Source organism: Anabrus simplex, chromosome 4 (assembly GCF_040414725.1).
Source record: "Anabrus simplex isolate iqAnaSimp1 chromosome 4, ASM4041472v1, whole genome shotgun sequence".
Lineage (NCBI taxonomy): Eukaryota > Metazoa > Arthropoda > Insecta > Orthoptera > Tettigoniidae > Anabrus > Anabrus simplex.
In genome coordinates, this window is record NC_090268.1 from 144,027,756 (window position 1) to 144,047,494 (window position 19,739).

Genomic DNA, 19,739 nt, shown 5'->3' on the forward strand with positions numbered 1-19,739 from the left:
AACGAACCCGCAAACTTGAGCTAAGAGAAAGAAGAGAAAGCTCGATAGATTCAGCCTAACACATTCATACTCTGGGTGTACAAAATCGCAAATATTAAGGTAGCGAAGAGGTCAGTAAAAACAGCAGCGAATATTGAAAATATGAAATAATTATGAAGGGGCAACGGTCAAGTAAGACACAAACACTTGGGATGAAGGGTTATCGTGGGGTTACGTGATGAACGAAAGACCATAAAAAATATATTTTGAAATATTTTATTCCATTCGGGAGATGGTGGATTCGGATCCCACAGTCGGCACCCCTGAAGATGGTTTTCCGTGGTTTCCCATTGTCACACCAGGCAAATGCTGGGGCTGTATCTTCATTAAAGCCACGGCCGCTACCTTTCCATTCGTAGCCTTCTGCCATCCTTGCGTGCCCGAAAACCTTCGACGTTAGTGCGACGTTAAACCAGTAGTAAAAGTTATAATAATAATAATAATAATAATAATAATAATAATAATAATAATAATAATAATAATAATAATAATAATAATAATCGCATGGCCTCAGCTTCCGTGGACCTTCTGAAGTGGTGCCATCTACGCGGCCTGCCTACCAATTTCGACATTCCGATTGTGCTGTTATCTAGTAACGAAAACAGAATTCTACTGGATGGATATTATGGCTGAGTTAATTTCGAGTCGGTTGCTCTACCAATTGAGCTATGGTGGCGGGTAACACTGAGTGCGCCACAAGACATCTGGAATATGTCAACAACAATGACGAGTGTCAAGATTTTTGATCGCACTTGAAAACTGGATTGCCACGGTCGTGATTGAACCCACGAACTTTAGATCATGAGTCTGATACTCTACCGCTGATCCATCAGGGCAGTTTATTTCATAGTAAAAGCAGAATAGTTCATAATTAAAAATATATTAATTTTCATTCAATAACTGCCTCATTTCACAACCCCTACAACTAGCTGGAGTACGAAGAGGAGCGTAATGCAAATGGTCAGGTCGAGCTGGAGACAGGGAAGGGCTGTACCCGCCCCGCTGGGCCCCAAGAGAGTAGAGACTGCTGCAGGCCTCAGGAGACCTGAAACGCGCGTGACCCGCGGTGAACGCCCGTGAGGCACAGAACCTAGCTCAACTCGGGGATGGCAATTGCCTCGCCCACTGTGTCGACATAACGCAGTATGTCTCTTCACCCAAACAGGTGATCACGTCCTAACAAAAGGAACTTCCTCGATAGTCTCTAGTCGTGAATAAGAAGGCTCAATGGCCTGTTACCTTGTTGCACACAGAATGGTTACTAACCACATGACTTAATCTGTAGGGGCAAATTCATGAACAGGGAAAGTTGAAAGGAGTTAGGTAGTTGTAGCCTCTAAATTTGAAGCCAGCATTTGTGATACTGTATAGGCTTTTGGGCCTACCCGGACGTGGCACAGGCCATCTGGTGACGAATGAACGTACCATTTCCACTTCCATTATAACGTCTAAATTTCAGGAAGTCATTGTTTAAGAAGCCTTTCTCGTGGACAGTCGAGATTTTCTTCTGATGACGCAGAGCACAGTTCTTTGCGAAACGAAAATAATTTCACCTTATTTTCTTGACACGGGCCCATGTCTATAGCACAGTTCTCTGCGAAACGTAAAGAATTTCACCTTATTTTCTTGACACGGGCCCAGAAGCCTATACAGTATCATGTCTATAGCACAGTTCTCTGCGAAACGTAAAGAATTTCACCTTATTTTCTTGACACGGGCCCAGAAGCCTATACAGTATCATGTCTACAAGTACGGGCCGTGAAAGCATCATTGGCACCAGTATTTGTGATTACACGATGAAAGCGTCGTGGCGTTTCACTGCTCTTTGTAATCCTATTAGACTCAGACTGAACACCAAATTCCTATTAATTTAGGCAAGTGAAAGGTACGTAGGGGTTAGCACACGGACAGCAGTGGAACGTAGTCTGCCACGTGACGGGAAAGTGGACACAAACGTAGACGACTCATCAACATTCTGATCCCTTGAAGGAAAGTTAAAATTTGGCTGTCCTCCCCAGTTTACACGGAGAAGCTTGGAGGCAAGTAGCCACTTCAATTCTCCAAACTTTCTCTATGTAAATTGTGTTTTAAGGAATGGGTTCATAAGCGAGACGTGCGCGGAGCATCGAACACCCTACTGAAACAACTGGCTGCAGAAGAACGTTTCCTACTGCTAGTTCTTACAGGTAGATATTTTCAAAAATGTTAATTTCTTGGGTACAATTTCAACGTCTTCGTCAACTACTGTAAGTCTTCGTCTTTTAGTTTACGAACAAGAATCTCAACCATAACTTTCCGCTCGTTTCTATTCACATAGTAACTGAGTCATATATTCTACAAAATTAAATATTTCTCGTACACTTCCAAGAACTTAAATAAAGATTGGTATCACCCCAATAAATGAGAAAATTCGTCACAGACGTCTCCAATGGTACGGCCACATCATGCGCACAGCACTTCACACCGTCGCCAATATTGCCTACCAAACCAAAGTCAGCGGAACTCGACCAATTGGAAGGCCAAAACAACGATGGCAGGATCCCATTAACCCCGACATAAGAGCACTTCCCCTACAGCGTACGACGTTTTCGATCGCGAGAAATGGCGTTCCTTGATCCATCAGCAGACCCTACAACAGTAGGATAAATGCTTAGAAGAATAAACCTTTCCAAGAACTTAAAGTCGTTTGCTCATTATGTCTTAAAACCCTATGTTGAGCTCAAGCGAGAGGTCAAGTTAGAGTTTACACATGGACAGTACGGGAGTCAACTTGGTCACGTGATGGGAAAGTGGACACAAAAATAGACGTTTGAATGAAAGTTAAGAACTTGACTCCTGAAGAGGGAAGCATGGAAGGAACTTGCCACTTGATTCCTCTAAACTTTCCCTGAGTAACGACAGCATTTTCACATAATAGTACTGTACTTCAACAATCTGGGGTCTCCTAATATATTGAAGTTTCGAACTGTAATTTCAGTATATCTGAGTCATCCTAATATCTATTAAACTTAAGTTTTGAAACAGCCAGGCCTGGCTCCTTGGCTGGATGCCCAGTGTCGCGGCCTTCAGTTCAGACGGTCCTTCGTTTGATTAATGGTGGGGTTGAGGTTTTTACCGTATCTGATAGATTCCTCTGGCTCGAGAGAACTGAGCGTTTATGTATCTCAAACAACATCTCTTCATATATAGATAACACCACACTGCCAGCACACAAACATGCAATAGTGAAATTACATTCTTCCAAGTAGGGCTGGGGCCACGAAGGGCACCCATCCATGAAACAAATCCGAGTCCACCAGGCTGTGGGAAAAAGTTCCAGAAAAATATCATCATAGGCAATCGTTCACTGTCGAGAATGACGACTAACTTCCACTGGCATCAGAGTTTTGAGTAGCTGAGACACTACAGTATAGCGCTGGACTTCTGAGCACAAGTTGGCAGCTTCGGTCCTGGCTAATTATGGTGGTACACGACGATGCGCATATACGTCTGCCTCGCGTGGGTAGGTTTACGGAAAAGAAATCCTGCGGGAAGGTTTTTACTAAGGAAAACAACATGCACACGCAATATAAATAAACAAAAACACAAAGTTGATAATGTGGGATTTTGAACATCAAATGACTGTTCATCGCGTAGCAGATTACTGCTGTGTAAAACTATCTCGGGCCCGGAGGTATGCTTGAACACGACGAGGCACACGTAGTACCAAAGAATCCAACATGTTTTGGAACCCACTCTCGGGTAGCAGCTTCAGGCAGTTGTTGAATGTCAGCAAGAGCGTTAGGGCGATGGACATTTTTGCCCTCTTCAGTTCATGCTGTGGATGTTTAATACAGTTCATGTACGCAGAATATGACGGCCACACAATTTGTTGCTCGTCACGCATTTTAAGGAACTGATCGACCACTCCGGCTCCATGGGCACGAGCATTATCATCCTCTAACGTAAAGCCCTCCTCCGCAGGGGCAGCAAATCCTGCATCTAGAGGTTGGAGAATGTTGTCTCTGTATACCAGATCAGGCATGATACCCCGGAAATGAATTAGAGGTGTACATCGACTATGATCCCACCGCAAAACATGACTGGACGTTCTTGCTGCTGATGATGCTCCAGGATAATGGGCTCGCTCCATCTCTAACCGAATCGTCTCCAGACTCTAATGCTCCGGCTGTATAGGTGCAAGGTTATCGTAACCTCATCGGAAAAGAGCGTACGCCATGGTTTCTGATGCCGTTGGACAGAGTTGTTGCCCAATTCATGCGAGCTGCCGTATGGTGTGGTTTAAGACGAGCTCTTGGCACAGGCCTCCTTGATATCAGTTCTCCATAGTGCAACTCAGTCTTTCTCTCTCCATTACGAATACCCTTCTAATGTTCCCACCAGTTCATACCACCACTCATTCTCACTTCCAGATTATGAACTACATATTCACATTTCAAATCAGATTGCACTTATGTACGGTTAGCTAGCCTATAAAAGGCAAGTGAGACTGCTTTCCTTGCACGAAATCTCATCGACAGTATCTGTGAACTCCAAGTGTTAGCTTTCCTACACTGGAATTGCATTTTCCTATCTTCTGCCACATGAACATCTTCCACTTGAGAAAATTCATTAGTACCTGAAAAGCTTCAACTGCTAAAATTTTATATCATCTGACTGTAATTTAATATTTCTTGGAACTCTTTCCTTTAATACTGACAAGCAACTTGATGTTCGACTGGATGTACCATTTCAACCGGTTACTCCTGTAAATGCTACTGTATTACAACAGTTCCTGTCACAGTGTTATGTTATTTTCGAACAGTGTAGGAAGTGCTTTTGTAGACTTAACAAGTGATAAAAGTGCAGAGTTTAAACTTTGCGGTATGGCCTCCATATACGATGCCACGTACACTGTGGAACTAAGCGCACTTCTAACATCAATGCGTTATGCAATGACAGTGCAACAGTCTTCAATCATAATACTTTCACACTCTAAAGCAGCACAGCAAAAACTACAACATTCTCCTGCTCGTAATAAATTCTCTCTTCTGGTCAACGAAATAAGCGATACTGATCGACGTCTTCAGCTTAGGACGAAGTGTGAGACACTGGTTTGGATAAAATCACATATTGGTCTTCTTGGAAATAAGTGGGCTGATAAGCTAGCCAAATCTTCTTCCAACAATGGGAAACAGGATTATACCACCGCCCCATTATCTGATTACGCACTTCTTCTGAAGAAAAAATTGCTAACCTGTTGGAATCGAGAATGGGAGGTTACATCACAAAAGCGAGAACGGCACTACTCCCTAGTGCACCCCATAATTTCCTCTGTACACTGGTACTAGAACTATCTGTGTTCAGGAAAGTTTATTACAATAATTGTACGACTTAAATGTAATCATGGGCAATACCCACAACATTTGCATCGCATACGGGTTGTTCAATAACCTACTTGCTCCTACTGCAATAACGCTGAAGGGGACGTGAACCATATTTTCTTCAACTGTAGTCACCATTTTGTGCGGTCCACGGCTCTGTTGCAGAAACTTGTATCCCTGGATCATGTGTTGCCGACTGACTCAGCTACGCTACTCCTGTATAAATGTTTGATTAGTGCTAAAATTATAGTTTGAGTGATTTATCACAGTGAACGATAAGTGACAGTGTGAGTGGTCTATTCTAACTTGCTTCCATACTGATGTTTTCTTGCTGCTTCTTTTTTTTTCAGGTACGGACATAAATGAAGTGTCAGTTTGAGTGAACGATTATAATTTGTTTCTCTATTGTTGTTGTAGTTCTCTTGTTTTTTTTTTTGTTTTTTTTAGGTACAGAAGAAGAGCTGTGACTCTTCAAAGAATGAGGATATCGAATACAGAAAGGAAATCGCCATGAAAGGCGAAAAAAACCGCAAGATACCACAGCCTTGCCAATCTAATAGCGTCGAACACGAGTTAGTCGACGACACATTGACATGGCATAAATAAACGCATACAATGGCGTCATCTGATACCCTGTGAATGCAATACATATTTTCAAATGCATGAGGTCCTGAAGAAAATTACTTTGGAAGCAACGAAAAGGATTGTATTAAGCTCCTAGCTAGTATACTGAGATAACAGGAACCGGAGACTACGTGCGCGCGAGATATCCGATAGCTGCGATGTTATGATGTCTACATTTCTAATTCATTGAAGTTGTGATAGGAAAACAAATGGTCGTGACAAATGGGAAAGATGTTAGGCTACCCCAATATCTGACTGCACTTGAAGGTGGGGAGTGTAACATATGCCACCACTTAAAGGTTAGACTTTACATTACGAATTCGAACCAGTTGTTGCTGTTGTTGTCGTTTATATTCCTTTCATAGTTTCCTGTAAGGTGCTTATGGCATCTTGGATCATCAACGCCAATGAGCGAGACGCATTTCTGATATCTTGCATGATTTTTATGTCTGAACTGATGTGTGTATTTAGTGATAACTGTGAACAAGGACTGGGAAAAAAGGACCATCCTTGCTTTCGCCTGGAGGTGTAGAAGAATATCACAATACCACATGTACCTCGAATTCATTGATAACTGTAAAAGTAGATTATTTTCTTTCCTGGTCATACATGTGCTTGAGGTCGGCACCTTCCTGACGTCAACCCCATCTAGAACCATGTATTCAGCAATTTCATGTTTTTATGGTAGTCGGTAGTTGCGTGTTCGCGATCCAGGAGAATAAATTACCCAGATGCGGCCATAATATCTGGCTCGGCTGGGAATCGAATCCAAGATCCCTTGAACCGAAGGTTGCTTATGCTGACCATCCCAAGGAGCCGGATGGCCCACATTGCTTTAAAGTAAGTAAACGAGAAAGCAACTTCTGCAAGCGAAAATTATAAAGAATATTCATTAATCGAAATTAATTCTCTCGTGATGAGACTGAAGAATAACTGACCTTAGAAAATACAAATGGTCGATAATCGTTATATATCTTTATCCTGAAAGACCGAAAAAGTATTTGATTAAGAAAAACAAGGCAGAAAGTCAATATTCATAACAAGATCCTCACTTTCACGGTGTTGGCATTAGTTTCACCCCTAGCATGTAGGAGTCAAGTTGCTTCCGCGAATCTTCTCCAGGGCAGATCAATATTGACTGCAGCATTCCTGAACAAGAAGTAAAAGACAGCCGTGAAGGTACGTAAATTCCTTCAAATACTTCCTCAAAACAAATACAAAAGCAAGATTTGATTAAGTTTTTAAAGATTCCTATTGTAAAATGTATATGCATGAGTATATTTGACTGGGGTTTGACTCGAAGGGGATGGAAAGCAGATTGTAATCATTGTCAGATTTCTCAGACTAACACATTTATAACTCGTAACTTTCACCATAATTACAATGACTGATTATGAAAATATTCTGGGCAGCTGGATCATTGAAACATTTAATGAACCTGTGTTTCTACGTGACTTTTTGGTTCTTAATGACTGTCAACAGAGATTAAACAATGAAAAAGGAAAAATCTCCTCCTACAGATCTTACGAACACATGTTACGCCACAATCCCTCGTGCCATAAAGGACTTAACTACAGACGCTATAATCCATTAAGATGCCCAACATACTTTTCACATATGATCTTGTATCTACCTTATTTTCATTCTAATGAAATCGAACAAGAGTAAAGGTTCGTATTAAATTGGGAAGATATTCAACTATTCTATCTTCGTGGAACAATATGTAATATCACGATCAGTTTTCACTATAGAAATAGAAGTACATTTTCACAGATCCGAGATTTGAATACTTTCGTGGAAGGGGAATCATAATTGTCAGAAGCCGAAGAACACGAGGCGTAGAAGAGTATTAGAACATCAAATAAACTCACGCAATTCAGGTGGGTTATACTAGCCTCTAACATCGACCAAGATGACATTCGTTTACTAAAAAGGAAAAATGTTCTGCGCACCGTGCTTGATGAACAACCAATTTGTTAGCACCTACAACATTTTTGGCAAACCAAAGTCACAGTGCTACGCACCTCCACCAACTCCACAAAGCGTACAAATGTCGACGAGTGGATCCAAATGAACTTGGCACAGCTCAGTACCGTACTTCCCAAAAATACTTTTGGTGATCGGTTCTGAAAACGCATTGTGACGTGGAATGACAATATCGAGCAAGTTTAATCTAAGGGGGGAAAACCATGGAATTATATTAAATAGGTTTTGAACCTCATCCAGCGTATAAATGTTGCCCCTTCTGACGATGCTCATTTCCAGTCCATGGCATAATCCCTTCAAGGAATATTGTTTGATAATACTGAAAATATCACAAACGCACATGAGGAGTTTTTAGCGAAGAATTCGTATCACCAAATAATTAGGATAATGCGAAAGGGACGGAGTAAAATAATTGAAAATGATAGGCTTCAGTTTAATTGTTCCAGTTACAGGAATATATATTTACCATAATTCTGTACGGTAGGGCTATTATCACTGGAGTTGTATATGTCAAATTATCTATAGCAACGTAACTAACGACCTCCTATGTTAGTGTTGGGTACAACTTATCTGTTCTATCCCTACCGCAATTGCGAATTAAACTGAAAATGCCCATGACTCGTTTCCAAGAGAATATACTTCACACAAAGCGATTTTCTTAAACAAAATTCGTCTCCAGTAAGTAATTTGATTCGATAATGCAGCCGGTCGTGATTGATTCAGATCAAATCTATTTCTGAAGTAAGTCTCGCCCTGACGTAATACATAAATTCTGAATAGCCTATATTATTATTACCATCAATATTTAGACAAGCTGGAATCATTTCAACTACTTCCCTAGAAAGGTACACGAGGAGCCCTTCTTTAGGTAGGCGGTGGTCTATTTCGCATGCAACACTGAAATTACTTTGGTTTCATTATTATTGAAAATATGATTGTCATGCAGAATTTAAGAATCATAAACTAAGTAATGTTTAATAACAACATTAATTATTCTTCAAACGGTTGAGATTATAGATTTCCTCACGTACTAACACTGAGCATAAACGTTCGTACTTGTACGCTAGAGTACTAACAACCCTAAATATAATGTCACAAAAATATCTTATCCCACCTGTCAGTGTAACGAAGAAGTGTGAACCAAGATAAAGTTTTCAGGAAGTGTTGACATTTAAAGTTGAATCGTATTTTTAATACAGTCTGCGTGAAGCACTTGCGTCTATTTCTCTTTTTTTAATTCGGCTAAATGTTCTATTAGACAATCAAATAGCAATTTTACCAGTCCAGAATCGAGTGTGAGAGTGTTCGAGGGTGTTCGAGAAAACTCCTCACAATGGTCGATCTAGAAACCAGAATCAGACATTTACTGGAAATGATTTACCACACAGTCCATATTACCGGCAAACTCCCAAGTCTTTATTCATTGTATACTCTTGGTTGATTTCACATTTTATTAAAAAGTTGTCCAACGTATATAGCTACCGAAAGAGGAGGAATTAGACCCGCAGAGATCCACAAGAAACCATCGACTATCACCTACAACGGTTTCCTGCACACAACCACGATGTGTGCACCTTACGGTCTGTAAGATTCTTGTATTCCTTCACAAACTTAAGTTAGACCAAGTGGTACCACATAGCCTAACTGTTACATCCCCCCACAAAGTCTGCCCCTCTTCCCTTCTGGAAGAAAGTACTTCAGATTGTCCGAATGAGAAACTTAATTGAGTGGACAACGTATAGTACCAAAAAATATATGTAAGTGAGAATTACATTTCAATACACACAGGAATGTAAGACCTTAGGGAGTGCCTTCACAAGATATAAAACGACCTTCAAATACGAATTTAAGGAACTTACGTTTTTTCTCCCTATATGTTCGAAATGGGCACATAGTCCGGAAAGCAAGACGTGTTTTAAACAATCATTTATGGCTTATGCCACATTATCTTCGAATTCACACTCAGAAATTTCGGAAACGTTTATTAAAATACCGCGGTTGTTTCGTAAAAAAATAACCAGATAAAGAACTCATCAGGACTCGCTTCAACATTCTGTAACCTGATAAGCTTTACTTTGACCATTATGGCAACTCGTAATTGCGCGAAGTCGTTGACTCGTTCAATAATAATATATATTAGAAAAATAAGAGAAGGGCCATTTTTAGAATATTAATTAACTTCCGTAATTCATCTTCAAAGGTTGTTCGCAAAGCAAGTATTTTGAAAAGATTATTGGAAAACAGATACTGTAAAAAAAAGAAGTTTTATCTTAAAGTTATACTCCATAATATGTTTTAAATCGGACGAAGTACTACGTAATGTAAGCAGAAATAAAGTATGCACAATATTTCACAGACTATTACATTTTTCGGTCTTTTTTTTTTCATTTTGTCGGTGAAATCGATGGGAAATTTGTCGTAGAAATAACACTGCGTTTATTAGTTTACAAACGAATTAATTACCTTAAGGTTATAGTAGAATCCGATAAAGCTAGATACAGCTATACTTACACAAGACTCCATGGCATTTCTAAGTTTGATGTTAAATAGCCCTCTTTACAGAGAAGAAACGGTTTTAAGGAGCAGACTACTACACGAGTTTAAGATTCACAAGTGCAAGCAATCTATGCTCAAGCGATTAATGTCGGTGGGTGATAGTACCCTAGCGCTTCCAGATTGCAGAGATGAATCTATGATTTCAATTCCTATAAGAAGATTTTGCACATATTGACGAAGACAATGTAACGATGAACATGGAATGATCAATCTCAGTTTTAAAATTGACGGGACACATGACACTTAGCGCCGCAAGTTCACTCAAATACTCGAGTGTGTAACGAAGAACCAAGCGATTGTCCAAGGATTCCTCAATGTACTCTTTATTAAACATGCCATTAAGTGGCATATTTCAAGTCAAAGACTGTCCTTATAAGTCTAAACTGTTCTCAGTGAATGTAAGAATTATAATAATGAATGTTAAGATGTTTAGTTTTTATTTCCTTCTGGCAGTAAATGTTTGAATGAAACTGCAAATATAATATCTCGAAATACTAAATATAAGCACATATGATTCATCAAATCGTCAGAAAATAATTTTATTAAGATTTCATGATATCCGCAATTGTCCTTTTATCTGTTCAATAAATGCGAGATTTTTACATTCCACGGATCGATTTCATAGCCTACTAAAATATAATTTATTATAAATAATAATAATAATAATAATTTCGTGTGGCTATTTCTAGCCGAGTGCAGTCCTTGTAAGGCTGATCCTCCGATGAGGGTGGGCGGCATCTCCCATGTGTAGGCAACTGCGTGTTATTGTGGTGGAGGATAGTGTTGTGTGTGGTGTGTGAGTGGCAGGGATGTTGGGGACAGCACAAACACCCAGCCCCCGGGCCATTGGAATTAACCAATGAAGGTTAAAATCCCCGATCCTGACGGAAATCGAACCCGGGACCCTCTGAACCGAAGGCCAATACGTTAACCATTCAGCCAACGAGCCGAACATTTATTATAAATAAATTACAGTTGCAATAGTCACGAATTTATGAAAGGAAACCTGCAAACATTTTTCCAAACCTCCAAGGTTTGTTTGAGGTGTGAAAGCTTCGTTCGGTACGCGGACTAACAGATTATCCAAAGAACGGTGACAAGGATATTTTGCAAAGTAAAGTGCAAATGGCGCCGTATTCGTAAATTTCCTGTAATCATAGGGCTACAAGACAGCAGTATGGCAGACAGATCCTATCAGCTGAGTTCTCCAAGTTGAGGAGTAGGGAAGAGGAGACATGACGTAACAGGTCATGTGACTAACTGCTTGGATGCTTACCTGTCATTTTGACTCAACACTGCACACCCTACTACTCACTGCACGACAATCACTTGACACTACACTACTACACACTGCACTACTAACCACTGGCAACTTGCTGCTCAGTCACGTGACGCGGCGACACGAGACGGTCCAACACGGTGGTCGTACGGCTTCATTCACGGCGGGGTGACAACCACTCCATCGCTAACACCACTTTCGAGTTCGCTATCAGGAAGTGTCCTGTCGTCGGGTACACCACATCTAATACCTACATTCCTGTCAGTTGCTCCTTATTATTGAGTAGAATGTTTCACGTATTCTTAAAGAGTTATATTTGTTTTACGTACTATTTGTCCGAAATGAATATTCAGGAAGTTATTGGCCGTCAAGATTCAAGATTAATATTTGTGGAGTTTCCAAGACATTGGCCGATAGTCATGTGATGGCACCAGTGTCGTTAAGTCGGCGGGCTGGAGAAGCCACGTGAACTACCCCGGTACTGTGGCAGGTCATGAAGAAGAGGCAGCAAGGAGCTGTCAGACGGGACGGGCGCGCACTGAGGTGGCCCGCACACACGTCCAGCGCGCCTCTCACTACCTAAGCCACCAAGCAAGCTTTATTTCAGTACTCTCACACTATTTCAGGACTTTTGAGTATTTCTGACCTGCAGCAGCAAGGGAAAAGAAGAAGCTGTTGCCCCACCCTATCCAACAACGCCCCCTCTTCTCCCCCTTTTTCCAAATTAACACTAGACAGAAACAGTATCATCACGTGACCTGGACATCTCATAATAATAACACTGTGCATTCGCGGGGCTATAAGCGTTCGGTCGGTCGGCTTGGCCGGCCCATCAAAAGAGTCCCGTGGGCCACTATAAATACTTAACCGCTCACGATCTCTAAACACGCGACACGCGAAATTTTCACCACAACGTTTAAAAAGACATTTGAATATTGTACGGAGGATCAGTCGTACCGTGCCCGGAGAGAAATGGGTAAAAATATAGCAACTGGTGAAGCGGACGGAAATGGGTACAGCTTCCTTCCGCACGGACCGATTCGAGATAATAATAGAGTAGGGGGAGGGGGGTTGGCTTGAATAAACACCAACTCGAGCTTGCAAAATATCACCTCGTTTTAAATAACAGAATATTCAGCGTCTTCCAAGAGTCCGTGTGAATAAATGCATCGCTCGATATCCAGCGATATACATCCGATGAATGAAAAATTGTCGTAAATCTAAGGAAAACAACACGAAGCAGCTGTAATAATGAGTAAGCATTTCTCTGACTACTTAACAACAACGAAATCTCCAACAGAACAAGCCTTTCACGAACTTGGCTCCCCGCCCATTCTGGATGACATTCTTCTTTTAGTCTCGCTATGTAATCAAACACAATCTTGGGAATGCATGAGCTCACATAAACACGACAGCCTAGATCTCATAGTATAGCGTTCTGCCATCTAACACGAACATATGTGTCAAAATCTAGAAGTGCGGATTAAAGGGATTTTTCTAACATTAGCAACAGCGAACCATCCCATGAAATAATGATATCTCAGTTACTAATTTTCTGTTGATGTCGTACTGTTGTTAATTAAGAAGGGACAGTTCCAACCCTTCCAAGAACCAAGTCACCAGGTAACGACAGGGAAGAGTCATATAAACGATGGAACATTGAAAGACTCAATACCTGAAGATTGTTACAACCTGTGGAAACCGCAAGCCGCCTACTGATTCTTTTCTTTCTTTCTTTCTTTCTTTCTTTCTTTCTTTCTTTGAAGCTTTCACTTTCCCTTTCCTGCCCTACTTCATGTGACCATCCTTCGTTCTGATTCGACCACAATGGTCGTTTATCCGATACCCCTATTCTTTCAAAGGTCGGAATTCTTCCCTGTCTTTTTCACCTCAGGGACTCATGACCTATGTGTGTTCTTTTTTACGATCTGCTTTACGTCACACCGACACAGATAGGTCTTATGACAACGATTGGATAAGAAAGGGCTAGGAGTGGGAAGGAAGCGACCGTGGCCTTGGGAAACCACGGAAAACCATCTTCAGGGCTGCCGACAATGTGATTCGTACTCACTATCTCCCGAATGCAAGTTGATAGCTACGTGGTGACCTATATGTCTCTTCAGTAATAAGTCATTAAAACAAACACCACCACGAAGTAACTTAACTCAAAATAACCGAGACACTCGGTCACTGAACTAAGGGTCACCAGAGAACACAACATCATGAACTGTGAATGTTAGAACATCCAGAGAATGTGTGTGTTTTGAAAAAGACTGTAGCACGTGTTGTTCTCTATCTACTTTCTTCAATAATATTAGGCCTATTATAAAACTGTAATTTATTTCAGGTAATCGTTATATGTATATATACATATTTTAGTAAATATTCAATAATTTGCTGGCTGTATGACTAACAGTGCCAAAAGCTAAATAAAATTAAAAACTAAAAACCTAAGGGTCATTTTATTCCTAGCCCGGTTAAGTACAACAACTACCCACAATTGGAAGGAACACGTTTACATTTCATTATGATAATGCTAATGCGAATAATGCAAAAGATAAATCTCCGACTCTTCTTAAACTTGAACTAGTTTAATAATGTTACTTGCTTTACGTCCCACTAACTACTTTTACGATTTTTCGGAGACGCCGAGGTGCCGGAATTTAGTCCCGCAGGAGTTCTTTTACGTGCCAGTAAATCTACCGGCACGAGGCTGACGTATTTGAGCACCTTCAAATACCACCGGACTGAGCCACGATCGAACCTGCCAAGTTGGGATCAGAAGGCCAGCGCCTCAACCGTCTTGAGCCACTCAGACCGGCTTGAAATAGTTTATTGAGTTCATATTGAACAGACGTCACTTGGATGAATCTTTTGAATTACTCGCATTAGCATTATCGTGCCGATATTTACTATGTAAAACTGTTACAATTTGAGGAGTACATGCGCAGGGGCCTTTTACCGTGGTTTTAACGGAGGAAAATTTCTAACTTCTTTTGTATAATGTTTCAGTTGAGAAATGATTTTGAGAAACATGAAATGCGATATATTTCTTACACTTCATCTGAACTACTTTATGTATAGCAAACTGGCTACGTCCGAACTAAATACTGACTGCTAAAAGGGTTCTTAAAAAAAGTCATGTCCGTACTTCGAGTATGTTGAGGAAATGTTCCTTAAATCTGAAAATTGTAATTTTCCCGGAAATGGCATCCAAAGTTTGTTAATGCACTGGTGCCCTATTGGGTACGTCGTCATAGTCTTCGTCTTATAAACGTTTCTTTTTTCTTTTTTTTCCTAACTTGCTGTGTCGTATTTCACATCCCTTACTCTTCTTTCTTCCCCTATTATATTTTCCCTATCAATATTTCTTGTGCTTTTACAATTATCATTCCAGGTGAAAAACATAATGCCTTCAATACTTCACAACTCCACTGTTCCTTTGGTTGTACGTTGCTGTGTGTCCCTTGAGCACTCAGTCCAAAGGCTGGGTTGATCCTCAACAACTCCGCTATGGCCTAGGCGTCACTGAAGAAGCGCAATAAAGAAACTAAGGAGTGAAGTAGTTTCCCATGTTTTCCCCACCGTGCTAGAAGTTGCTATTACAAATCAGCCTGCTAAGCCATTGAAATGCACGCATTAACCGAGCCGATGAGCGACATTTTCAAACCATTCATAACAGGGACCGGCTGTTTGAGAAATGGCATTTCTTTTATAGTTTTTTCCACGCCTGTGGGGTCGCGGGTGCGAACCATCGACATGTGGTTTGGATGGACTTGTTTTACGGCCGGATGCCCTTCCTGAAGCCAACACTATGAGGAAAGATTTTTTTTTTTTTTTTTTTTTTTTTTTTACAAGTTACTTTACGTCGCAGATAGGAAATGGCTAAGAGTGGGAAGGAAGCGGCCGTGGCCTTAATTAAGGTACAGCCACAGCATTTGCCTGGTATGAAAATGAGAAACCACGGAAAACCATCTTCAGAGCTGTCGACAGTGGGGTTCGAACCCACTCTCTCCCGAATACTGGATACTGGCCGCAATTAAGCGACTGCAGCTATCGAGCTCGGTGTGGAAAGATGTAATCACTATTGTGTGTTTCTGTGGTGGTTGGTAGTGTGATGAAAATAAGAAGAGGAGAGTGTTGGGAGAAACACAGACACCTAATTCCCGAGGCAGAAAAATTAATCGAACCCGGTACAATCTGATGGTTGGTGGTGATTATTGTTTTAAGAGGAAGTACAACTAGGCAACCGTCCTCTATATACCACTAATTAGAGGGAAGAAATGGAAGGGATCCGAGACACTTCAAAAATGAAGATACCGGTCAAAGGATGACAAGGGCTGCGAAGGGCGTGAAAATGAAAGACTCCCTAGCCCTCACAAACCTAATAGCGTCGGGGTCAGAAAAAGAACAAGAGTTGACCAAGGGAGGTCGGATAGGATAGATGAAAGTAAGGAGCCTGGCACAAGTAAGTGGAAGCAATGCCAGGACTCGGCTAAGGGCCCCGTGGTCGCCATCCCACGCTCCAAAGTTCAGAGCCCCTGGGGCCCCTTTTAGTCGCCTCTGACGACAGGCAGGGGATACCGTGGGTGTTATTCTACCGCCCCCATCCACAGGGGGACGGTACAATCTGAACCGAAGGCCTCAACGCTGACCATTCAGCTAAGAAGTCGGACTAAGGAATAGTATCACTAGCATCGCTGTTCGGCTCCATGGCTAAATGGTTAGCGTGCTGGCCTTTGGTCACAGGGATCCCGGGTTCCATTCCCGGCAGGGTCGGGAATTTTAACCATCATTGGTTAATTTCTCTGGCACGGGGGCTGGGTATATGTGTCGTCTTCATCATCATTTCATCCTCATAATGACGCGCAGGTCGCCTAAGGGAGTCAAATCGAAAGACCTGCACCTGGCGAGCCGAACATGTCCTCGGACACTCCCGGCACTAAAAGCCATACGCCATTTCATTTTACTAGCATCGCTCGTACCTCGGTCACTTTCGTGTTGTCAAAGCCGCGGATGAGACTGAGACAGATTAATGAAAGTAACAAATTTGTTCTTCCCCGAGCCAGAAGGCATGGCGCACTGTAAACGATAGGTCTCGCCAGCAAAGGCAGGTAGGTTGCTATTGCATCATAAATGGCCAAGTGTAGACTATAACCGACAAATACACATTTTGAGGGATCGCCGTCTAAATTAAATTTCTCTGCAGGTCATCGTCGTCGTCTTCTTCTTCCTGGCCTTTCCATAATTACCTAGAATCGGCACTTCGTTGGACTTGGTCCAGTTTTACGACCAGACGCCTTTCTTGACGCCAACCGTCTGCGGAGGAACATATTCACTACATATTGCATGTTTCTGTGGTGGTTTGTAGTGTGCTGTGTTGTATGTAAATGAAGATTTTTATTCAGATAAACAAGAATGCCCTGCCCACAATCTAGAGGAGTTAACCAGACAAGGTTAAAATCCTCGAACCAACCGTTAATTGAACCAAGGGCCTTCGGAAACGGAGACCAGTACGCTGACCATTAGCTCAAGGAGCCGGACTAAATTTACATTTATCTGCGTATATGTACAGAAATAGCAATAACTCCGCTTCCAGGGCGAGTAAAACGTAAAATTAAAGTTTATCTTGAAAAGGAATTAACGTTTTGTACAATAACAGATCGATAATAATGTTTACTCTGACCACTCCGGCTTCAATAAAAGCATGCGTAAATGCGCTCCTGTGGATCCACTGCGGTATGGAGTTTACTTCAACAGAACCATTTTTCTCGAAAGGTACAAATGAGACTTGGCCAACTATTTTCTACATGTCTTTCTCCACAATTCCAAAAATTGGTATGTATTTTTTTTAACAAATGGATCGTACGTACGAGTACTAACAGCCGAATGTTCATTTACTTGTTTATGCAAAGAGTACAGATTGTATTATTATTATTATTATTATTATTATTATTATTTTACACTTACGGAGAAGTTCCTAGCCGATGGGTAAAAGCGTGTTCGGTTCATCCAGAAGAACGTGGGTTCGATTCGAAATCAGGAAGTCCAAAAATTTAAGAAACGAGATTTCCGTTTCTCAAGTTGGTAATGTATTACGTTAATTCCTGGGGGCAAATAGGCAAGCCACAGAGCTAAACCACATATCCCATTTAGTGTCGAGGTTACGGATAAAAGTTTTTACCTTCAATGCTCCCAGGGCCTTCCTAGCCTGTCTGGAATTGACTTTCGCTTTGCTACCTCGTTACGATCACATGTTTCTTCCGATATTGATGAAGACATACCAGATTTAAATGAAATACACGCAAGGATGCAAATAAGCGGACGCCCACACACCCCCGGTGTTAACATTATTTCTGTGGGCTCCTAAGTTTCCAGTAGCATGGGCGACAGAATTTGAAAGAAAATCGCCGAAAATGTTACATTCTACAATGAATGTTTCGAATATTCTGCGATGAATGTTACGTAGTTATACTCCTACAAGTTCGACTTGAACCTTATGATAATATTATGAAAGCAAATATCACCTAGACAACATCTCTGTCAATAAACTCATGATCGGTGCTCGAGGAACAATCCCTAAATTTCTCGCAACAGCTGTAGGATTCTCTCGGTCTCAAACCGGACACGACTTCGCGACATCGCTATCGCAGCAATACGACGTTCAATAACCATACTCCTTAATCATTTATATAGGATTTGACGATCTGAGCATCATACTATATTTCCAAATTTATTTCTGAGTCTTGTGTTCTTTATTATTGAGTACACCTGACACACTGTAGCAAATTCACCAGTGACTATGAAGATTGTGGCAGTCTCCTCATGGGGAAGTTGTATTAACTTAATAACATGTGCGACTTGATGCATTACATTCTTTTCTCCGCCAGGATTCTTCGTTCACTAGCGATCACGTACTGAAGTACACGAGCAGACGACATTGCATCGTTCATATACAGTTGTCTGAAGTCTCTCATTTGCAATTTTTAAAAAAAAATGTGTATAACGCCTTCGTTTCAGTAAAGAGACAAGATTTTCGACGACATGGGAAGGATAGACTGTAGTAGTATAAATCAAAAGAAAATGTGTCCTGTGACATTCCTCGTGTTAGTGTTTCCGATAAACCAAGCATACAAATCGTCATTGACAGACGGAAAGTATACAGATGACTCCAATCGAAAGTACTCCGCCAGTAACACCGGGTGACGGAAATGTTAATTGTATGAATCGTATCAAATCTACCCACCGAAGAATACTGCTAATCGAAACAAATAATTTACAGACTATTAGCAGACCTATCAATGGACTATCACCTCCTTTGACCCAACAGACCCCACTCAAAAAGTTTCTCAAGGAATTATGTCGGTCTCGATATAAACAGTAAATCAGGTAAGAAAAAAGTACCTGTAGTTTTTTTAGTGTGCGTTTAAACATTCTGTGCTTATTTGCAATCATGAAATACAGTATGTTACCAAATTTAGTGGGATTTTCATCGTACCGCCACAAGAAAAGCATAACACGAACATGGATGGGCCATTTTGTTCGTTGGGCTGTTCATCCATACAAAGTATATAATAAGTTTTCACTTACAACAACTCCAACCCTTCGATGCACCCTCCAACCGCTGGCTTCCTTCTCAGTCTTGGCAAGTATGGACTTGATCACAGTACAAGGTCATCTGAAAAAATAAATATAACACAATTATGAAGTGCCATACCAATAGGCAACATCAAAACGTGCTTATTCAAACAGATAATATTATAATCGAAACAGACTTTCAACGTATTAGGTCGTGTTACGTACATGTAGTACGTGTTGAAGAGATGTTAAGTACAGAACAAAAATGGCCAGCCGGACACCAGTGGGATCCGAACCCACAACCTCCGGATTTC

The 19,739-nt window shown here is 41.1% G+C and overlaps 1 protein-coding gene across 10 annotated transcripts in view; it reads right to left on the bottom strand.

The window, feature by feature from the left end:
• Positions 1–19,739, bottom strand: part of Mef2 (myocyte enhancer factor 2) — a 778,785-nt gene that overhangs the window by 277,007 nt on the left and 482,039 nt on the right. For 3 of the 10 annotated variants that reach the window (XM_067145247.2, XM_067145245.2, XM_067145246.2), the window contains one exon: positions 19,438–19,525. The gene's annotated coding sequence lies outside the window, so the exon portion shown is untranslated. Of the gene's footprint in view, positions 1–11,844; positions 12,465–19,437; positions 19,526–19,739 lie in introns of those variants that run through there. The other 7 variants (XM_067145250.2, XM_067145244.2, XM_067145255.2 and 4 more) reach the window with 6 other exon arrangements.